Source organism: Podarcis cretensis, assembly GCF_951804945.1.
Source record: "Podarcis cretensis genome assembly, chromosome: 4".
Classification (NCBI taxonomy): Eukaryota; Metazoa; Chordata; class Lepidosauria; order Squamata; family Lacertidae; genus Podarcis; species Podarcis cretensis.
The window spans coordinates 10,183,927-10,190,748 of NC_137173.1; the positions used below are offsets into that span (position 1 = coordinate 10,183,927).

At 45.3% G+C, this 6,822-nt stretch overlaps 1 pseudogene across 1 annotated transcript; it reads right to left on the reverse strand.

Annotated features, from left to right (window-relative positions):
- Window positions 1-1,337: 1,337 nt before the first annotated feature.
- Window positions 1,338-2,975, reverse strand: LOC307215083 (mid1-interacting protein 1-B pseudogene; annotated as a pseudogene). The gene is made up of 2 exons (XR_013843989.1): window positions 2,447-2,975; window positions 1,338-1,697 (listed from the first exon to the last, which is right to left on the reverse strand). The product of XR_013843989.1 is annotated as a mid1-interacting protein 1-B pseudogene (transcript).
- Between the last annotated feature and the right edge of the window lie 3,847 nt (window positions 2,976-6,822).

Sequence of the window (6,822 nt, forward strand, 5' to 3'; positions counted from 1 at the left end):
ATATAAAGGGCCCCATTACTTTCAGTAGCTTAGGGCCTCATCAAACCTAAATCCAGCCCTGGACGTGAATCCCGAACAGGGACAGACTCAACATGATGTTATGGGAAGGTGTTCTAGCATTTCTGGAAGACACACAGCTCTGTGGTATTACATGTGTTTTCCATGCAGGAGGTCCCAGAATTGATGCCTAGTACAGAGGTACCTCGGGTTACATACGCTTCAGGTTACAGACTCTGCTAACCCAGAAATAGTACATTGGGTTAAGAACTTTGCTTCAGGATGAGAACAGAAATCGTGCTCCGGCGGCACAGCGGCAGTGGGAGGCCCCATTAGCTAAAGTGGTGCTTCAGGTTAAGAACAGTTTCAGGTTAAGAACAGACCTCCGAAACGAATTAAGTACTTAACCCGAGGTACCACGGTATCTCCAGGCAGGGCTGGGAAGAACTCTGAAATCCTGGAGAGCACCTTGGCAAAATACCCTCTTGGGGGACCTTTCCTGACAGGCAAGGAGCAGTCCTCCTGTGAGGGAGCCATTTTGATTTATGCCCCTAACATGAAGTTGCTCCATGGAAAATTAAAAGGGCTGCCTCTAACTTAGGGCCCGTTCACTCTTTGCTTGTTCTGGGATTTTTCTAGTCACGGGTCTGAGAGGTTTTTGTCCCTTCACTTAAGCAGGGAAAACCCATTTGATGCTTGTTCCAATTCAGCAGTAAACAGCAGATTTTCCCAGTTAAAAACAGTGGGGTGGGGGAGAAATTGCTCAGACCCATGACTAGAAACCAGGTAGGGTTGCAATATTTGAAAAAGTGAAAATCTGGACACAAAAGCGATTTATTTTTTATTTTATTTTTGGCAAAGTTGGCAAGCTTTTTTGTTTGTTTGTTTTCTATTGGCCAAAGTTGTTGAGTTTTATTGGCAAATTCTAATATTTATTTTTTTTTAAAAAAAAAGTTTTTGAGCTTTTTTTTTTAGGAAATTCGCCAAAAAACCCCCACTTCTGATACAGGCTGCCATACGCCTGGATTTTCCAGAACATCTTAAAGGATTTCTGAAAATTGCGCCAGGACGCTGTTTTCAGCAGAAAGTGTGGATGTGCCCTTAATCACATAGCAAGACACACACAAAAAGGCTGAATTGTGGGCAGGGTACTGATGTGGGCCAGGGCACTGATGCCCTTCATTTCCTCACAGGTGCCATGTGGTGGCACAGAGCTTATCTCCAGTGAAAATGATTTCACATAGCAAGCATAATAGGCAAAGAATCTGGATGAGAGCCATTACCTGTCAGGGTTGTTGACAACTACAGGACTAGATGAAACAGTGGTCTAGGCAGCTTCAAACAATGCAAAGTGCTTTATTAGTCTGAACTAAAAGCAATATTTAAACACCAGAAAGCAATGGAAACCCAAGGCATACGTTTGCCATGGAGTTTATAGATATCCATAAATACCGTACAGATAGCCTTTTGGTCACAAATATAATATAGATAGCAATTACGTTCACAAATATAATATAGATAGCAATTACGTTCACAAATATCAGTGCTTGGCTTATTCAAGTAAAGTCCATGCTACACAATGTTGTGGGGTAGATGCTGCAGTCAAGGTCTCTAGAATGTCCATTGAGAGCCTTCTTTGCATGGCCTCAGACAGAGGACCCAAGTTGTACACATGTGCAGGTTCAGAAATTCAGGTTGTCCTGTAAAACGGAAAATGGAAAAGGTGTTAACAAGGTGGGTTGTGTCTTAATTTAAACCAAGGGTCCCTGTGACTCAGCTCCAGAACTTTACTGATAGCCAACTTGGGGTTCTCCTGGTGTTATTGGGGTACTACAACTCCCATATTCCCGGTCAACATGACCAGTGGTCAGTGATGATGGGAGTTCTAGTTCAGCAATATTGGAAAGACATCACGTTGGGTACCTGGAGCCTAAAGAAAGATATGTGAGCCCTCAGTGCTATAACATTGTTAACAGTGCCTGGATATGACCCCACTGAGAGCCCTGCTCTAAGCTTTCCATAGAATAAATAGTCTGTGTTCCAAAGCTAAGCCATGCAAGATGAGTGAAGAAAGAGAAGAAAGAGTACCTCTGAGACTATGCAGAGGTCCCAACCCTCACTTCTAGGCCTGCCAAATCAGAAAATGCCATTTCATCAGCCAGCCTACCCCAACCTGGTGGCCGCCAAATGTTCAGGACTACAACTCCCATCAGTTACAGGCAAGCTGGCCAAGAAATCTCTTCTGTGCAAATGAACCAGGAAGGAAGGAAGAGTCTGCAAGCATATTTTAAAAAGCTCTTTGACTCTGTTAACAGGCAGTGCAGCAACAGGAGACTACAAACGTAGAGGGAAAGGAGAATGTTTGTTGTAGAAAACCAAGCTGTTCCCACCAGATCTTATGGACCATGGCTCCCATAGTCATGGTGGCTGGGCTGAGTCAATAACTCACCTTTGGTGTCCTTGGCGTGTGTCTCACCAGCGGAGAGAGATTTCGTTCTGGTTGATCTGCCCCATGATTTCATTATATTTCGAAGTCACAGCGTTGGCCCTCCTCGTCAGCTGGGTGAGGACGCGGTGCAAGCCCGACACGTGGTAATGGAAGAGATCTTCCAGATCTTTGCTCTCCTCTTCCTTGAGGCTTGGATTCTGGAAGTCAAGGGGTGCTAAGCCACTCTCTGCCCTCCCCTTGATGGATTTTAGCAGAGTGTAATCTTCATACAGGTCTCTCTCGCTGGAGTCTCCGTTGCTCGAGTTGGTCTCGAATGTTTCAGCCTGGTCTTCCAAGGAGACTCCGAGGAGGAGGCTGGGAAACATCACCGTTTGCTCCATCTTGCGGACGGCAGAGACGTATCTTTCCATGGCGATGGGTCGAGAGGGATTCTCCGGATCTGAATTTGACTTCTTTTTCAGGGTCCCAATCTGCGCTGTGCAGGAAAGGTGAGATATGTTAGGTTTCAGCCTTGCTGGTGGCAATTTATATAGCAATCTTGGTCACTTTCAGAAAGCCTGAGTGGGATAGTTCCATGCCAGTTCCAGACCCTCCTTTCCCAGGGAGCCAATCCCAGCTTCCCGTGAATTGCAATAATTTGGCACTGACTCCTCTGTGGCTTGCAATGTGATTTTATTTACAATCTGGATTCTTTCCCAAACTCTTTTGCCCATATCAGCGACTTGGCATAAAGTTGGACGCTTGCGTGTTCAGGTTGTCTTTTTTCTCCCCCCACCCCATAATGAAAGAAAGAGAGACCTAAATTAAGCAATACTGGTACTAAATTAAACAGCTTTTGGCAAGCCACATTGCTGTGAAACCACAGAAAGACTGCCTTGGTTGGCACTGCATAATTTGCACTCAGTTTGTGATAGCTGGTTCACGCCACCATCTTGCTGCGGGGCACGGGAAGCAGAGATCTTGCAGACTGTTTTAAAACCACAGGGCCAGAAAAAGATGTTTGGCAAGCAACCTAAGTCTGGGAATCCATGTACCGTCTGAACATCTATACAGGGTCAAGGGCTGGGCACGAGTCTTTAGTCCAGTCTCCACTCTGTTTAGACTTCTAATTTCAGGGACTTGGGCAGAGGTCTGTCTTGCCACCCGCAACATGAAGATGCCAGATGGAAGCAATATTTACTGGCTAATCTCAGTAGTGATGTACAGAAGTGAGAGCTGGACTATAAAGAAGGCTGATCGCCGAAGAATTGATGCTTTTGAATTATGGAGCTGGAGGAGACTCTTGAGAGTCCCATCGACTGCAAGAAGATCAAACCTATCCATTCTGAAGGAAATCAGCCCTGAGTGCTCACTGGAAGGACAGATCCTGAAGCTGAGGCTCCAATATTTTGGCCACCTCATGAGAAGAGAAGACTCCCTGGAAAAGACCCTGATGTTGGGAAAGATGGAGGGCACAAGGAGAAGGGGACGACAGAGGACGAGATGGTGGGACAGTGTTCTCGAAGCTACCAGCATGAGTTTGACCAAACTGCAGGAGGCAGTGGAAGACAGGAGTGCCTGGCGTGCTCTGGTCCATGGGGTCACGAAGAGTCGGACATGACTAAACGACTAAACAACAACAACAATAATAATTTATTATTTGTACCCCGCCCATCTGTCTGGGTTTCCCCAGCCACTCTGGGCAGCTTCCAACAAAGATTAAAAATATGTCAAAATGTCACACATTAAAAACTTCCCTGAACAGGGCTGCCTTCAGATGTCTTCTAAATGTCATATAGTTGTTTATCTCTTTGACATCTGATGGGAGGGCATTCCACAGAGCGGGCGCCACCACCGAGAAGGCCCTCTGTCTGGTTCCCTGTAACCTCACTTCTCGCAGGGACGGAACCACCAGAAGGCCCTCGGCGCTGGACCTCAGTGTCTGGGCTGAACGATGGGGGTGGAGATGCTCCTTCAGGTCTACTGGGCCAAGGCCGTTTAGGGCTTTAAAGGTCAGCACCAACAAACTGCTTAGGAATGTAGGAAGCTAACTTATAGAGAGTAATTGAATTGGTTCATCTAGCTCCCACGGCAAGTGCTCTCAAGCTGATCGGCAAGGGGTCTCAGGAGTTTCAAGCAGGGTCATTGGACGAGAGACCTTGGGTATAATATACAGTGGTACCTTGGTTCTCACACTTAATCCATTCCAGAAGTCCGTTCCAAAACCAAAGCATTTCAAAAGGCACACTTTCCCATAGAAAGTAATGCAAAACAGATTAATCCATTCCAGACTTTTAAAAACAACCCCTAAAACAGCAATTTAACATGAATTTTACTTTCTAACAAGACAATTGATCCATAAAATGAAAGCAATAATCAATGTACTGTACTATAAAATAAATAAGTCAGTATTGTAAATGATAAAAAAAAAATTAAAAAAAATTCTTACCTGCACTGATGATAGTCATTGTTTGGATGGGGGTATTTTATCCATTTACACACAATCAATCAATCGGTAGCTGAACTGGGTTCCACACAGTCACAAAAACAAATTAACCGAAAAAGCCTCAAAAACAAAATAAATAGCAAAAACAAAAGTGCCAAACTTAATCCATTACGGAAGTCCATAAGACTTCCAAAATGTTCAAAAACCAAGGCACGGCTTCTGATTGGTGCAGGTGCCCCTGAAACAATAACCGACAGCTGCATCGGACATTTAGCTTCCGAAAAATGTTCGAAAACCGGAACACTTACTTCTGAGTTTTTGGTGTTTGGGAACCAAAGCGTTTGAGAACCAAGGCGTTTGAGAACCGAGGTACCACTGTACAACTTACAGCATCGGAGAAGTTATGGAACTGGGATTTGAAATTCACAGCATGTTACACTTTGAAAGAAAACTATATGAAAATGATGTTGGTATTTAACTCCTAGTAAATTAGCAAAAGATGTATAAAACAGGGTCAAATATATGCTGGAAATGTAAGGAAAAAGAAGGCACCTTTTATCATATGTGGTGGAATGTAAGGAAGTAAAAAAAACGGGGAATGATACATAATGAATGGGGGGGGGGAATGTTTAAAAAAAACCCAAAGCCTTTCTTTTAGGAATTCTAGGTGCCAAAATCCCAATGGAGCAGAAAAGACTTTTTATGTATGTGACCACAGCTGCTCGGATATTAATGGTCCAGAGATGGAAATAAGGCAAAGTCCTGGCCGGAGAAGAATGGCAGATTAATTTGATGGACTATGCTGAAATGGCAAAATTGACCGGAAGAATCAGAAATCAGGAAGACCAAAATTTTAGTAAGGAATGGGGGAAATTTATAATTTATCTTAAAAACCTTTGAAAACGGCTAAAAATCATTAGTAGGCTTGGAATAACACTGGTAGTTTAGTGTTGAAGTTTGGATATAACGGAGATGAAAAAGAATTAGCAAGGTAAAGGGACCCCTGACCATTAGGTCCAGTCGTGGTCGACTCTGGGGTTGCGGCACTCATCTCACTTTATTGGCCAAGAGAGCCAGCGTACAGCTTCCGGGTCATGTGGCCAGCATGACTAAGCCGCTTCTGGAGAACCAGAGCAGCGCACGGAAGCGCCGTTTAGCTTCCCGCCGGAGCGGTACCTATTGATCTACTTGCACTTTGACATGCTTTCGAACTGCTAAGTTGGCAGGAGCAGGGACCGAGCAACTGTGAGCTCACCCCGTCACGGGGATTCGAACCGCTGACCTTCTGATCAGCAAGTCCTAGGCTCTGTGGTTTAACCCACAGCGCCGATGCAGGAGGAAATATTCAACAAAAGGACCCACAAAGGGGGAAGGTCAGGAGATTCTTTGGAACCTTGTTTTGATGTTGGTTGTTGATAACTGACTGTAAAACTTTAGACTTAAAAACTAAATACGGTAATTAATTTTTTTTAAAAAAAGAGAGTTTCAACTTTTGTGGGTTTATTTACAATGCTGGAGCATGCCTTATCACTTCTTAGCCAGCTGCCTCTTAATAGGTAAAGGTAAAGGTACCCCTGCCCGTACGGGCCAGTCTTGACAGACTCTGGGGTTGTGCGCCCATCTCACTTAAGAGGCCAGGGGCCAGCGCTGTCCGGAGACACTTCCGGGTCACGTGGCCAGCGTGACATCGCTGCTCTGGCGAGCCAGAGCCGCACACGGAAACGCCGTTTACCTTCCCGCTGGTAAGCGGTCCCTATTTATCTACTTGCACCCGGAGGTGCTTTCGAACTGCTAGGTTGGCAGGCGCTGGGACCGAGCAGCGGGAGCGCACCCCGTCGCAGGGATTCGAACCGCCGACCTTTCGATCAGCAAGTCCTAGGCGCTGAGGCTTTAACCCACAGCGCCACCTGCGTCCCTCTTAATGGTCAGCAGCAAACAACAACCAGACAGA